Source organism: Aplysia californica, unplaced genomic scaffold, assembly GCF_000002075.1.
Source record: "Aplysia californica isolate F4 #8 unplaced genomic scaffold, AplCal3.0 scaffold00943, whole genome shotgun sequence".
NCBI lineage: Eukaryota > Metazoa > Mollusca > Gastropoda > Aplysiida > Aplysiidae > Aplysia > Aplysia californica.
The window spans coordinates 6,560-8,674 of NW_004798213.1; the positions used below are offsets into that span (position 1 = coordinate 6,560).

Genomic DNA, 2,115 nt, shown 5'->3' on the forward strand with positions numbered 1-2,115 from the left:
TGCCGTAAATCCTCTAATAAATAAATAAATAAACTCTTACTAAAACTGAAACTATGTTGATGAACTTTCTCTTGAATCAAAATATAATTCAGCGAAATCAGTCTGCTAGCAAAGACCAATGTTTACAAGATTACTGAGAAGGGCGAGAGCCCGGTGCTGGATCGATAACAACAAGACGAGGCTTGGGCCTGGCCTGCCGAACTGCCGATGCCGACATTTCTTGTAAAGCTATTTTTAGGATCAGGCGTCATCAATCAGCACTTTCTCGGAAAAAGCCGACTTAGAAACTGTGCCAGCGAAGTGGGTCTTGTTAGATCTGCGTCTTGGCCTAGTGGTTGAGAGTCGCTTTGATTTTCCTGCTCAAGTTGCCACAGAACTCACTGTGCCTTAGTCTAGATGAAATTATACAAAGTCCGACTTGTCATAGTCATAGAAAACAAAACACTCAAAATCAAAGCGGCGAAACTTCATGAATTACCACTGTGGCCAGAAGAGTGGGACTATGGGTGGGCTAGCCACAGTTCGCAAGGCAACCACAGGCGAGGTAAGTGTGGATCATCTGTAGACTGTAGGGTTGTCATCTTTTGAACTGAGATTTATGAAACCTCCTAAATATGCTCTAAGATCTATCCTCCTAGATTATGCCTTTTGTTGTTATTTTAAAATTTATATATCGTGGTTGTGCTGATCAAGTCTGAACAAGGATATAGGGCCTATGGCACGTCACATTAGAACTTCGATGCGTCCCGTGTCTGTTCTGTCGACAAATTGTACAATTACAATACTCTCTTGCCTACTCTGTTTCTAGAATGTTTTAGAATGGGAGTTCAATAGCCAAGACTAAGTTCAGCCAGCATGGTCCAGATCAGGTTTGTTCAATACTTCAGAGACTTTATATCATATTGTAAATTTATCAAGTGGTAGCCCCGCTTGATCACCATATTATAATATCTAGAGTAGAGATCTTCACCAGTCCAGGACTCATAGTGCAAAGGGGGGAGATGCTTTGTTTGACAATTTACCAAATATATTGAGCAGTTTTTGAGGAATGAAAACTTTTGTCACCTCAGGAGAAGTAGTCCCGGCTTCACTCCACATAAATTTTAAACACAATCGGAAACTAAAACAGAAGTTGAGCGAAAAAGCTGGCTGCGTTGCCAGAGGGAAAAGCCACCCAATGAGGAAAAAAAAAAGGTAGAAATTATGGAAATATCGAGTTTAAATAAAAGTTAAGAAAGGAGGAGAGACCAGGATGATAGATAATTGACAGGAAAGAAGGAGTCAAGGACACCAGAGCACAAGATGCCAACCAACCGCAATACGTTTTTAAAAGAACGAATACGAGCATGTGCACTTCATGGAAAATAAAAGGCTTTAGTTTTAGTAGAGGTTTTACGGCACTCGCAACTGCATAAGGTCATATGAGCGCCAGAAGATTAGAGGTGTTACAAGAGAGTAACAAACATAAAAAAGAAGAAGGGGAGATAGATCTAAGGACGATAGATGTTTGATAGGAAAGAAGGAGCAAAAGGCGATACTACCAGATTCGATTGTGGTGAAAGATAATTTTATCTTTCTTAACATCTCTACTTTACGGGGCATTTAACCCTATCCGTACGTCGCGTTTTACTGTCGTGTCCACACGATGTGGGGAAACTCTGTCTCTTATAAATACATTTATAATACCACCACCACCACTATCATCATCATCATCATCATCATCATCATCGTCATCATCATCGTCATCATCATCATCATCATCATCATCATCATCATCATCATCATCATCATCATCTTGTATACAGAGAATAAAAAAGGTTGAGACTTTTGAAGGATTTCCAAAATATTTCATAATAATATGTTCAACGTTTCGCCCTCTACGGGCTTCTTCGCGAACATTTAAAAAAATGATATAATTATAATTACTAGACTAGCTACGGAAACCAAAATGCATTAGCTACGGACACCAAAGTGCATCATCATCATCATCATCATCATCATCGTCATCGTCATCGTCATCGTCATCATCATCATCATCATCATCATCATCATCATCATCATCATCATCATCATCATCATCATCATCATCATCATTGTATAAAGAAGGTATTAAAA

General features: G+C 39.2%; 1 protein-coding gene across 1 annotated transcript in view; it reads left to right on the forward strand.

The window, feature by feature from the left end:
* The first annotated feature begins 254 nt into the window (after nucleotides 1-254).
* The window catches only part of LOC101851452 (NFX1-type zinc finger-containing protein 1), an 18,890-nt gene continuing 17,029 nt past the window's right edge, over nucleotides 255-2,115 (forward strand). The window contains exon 1 of the mRNA XM_005110768.3: nucleotides 255-544. The gene's annotated coding sequence lies outside the window, so the exon portion shown is untranslated. The remainder of the gene's footprint in view (nucleotides 545-2,115) is intronic.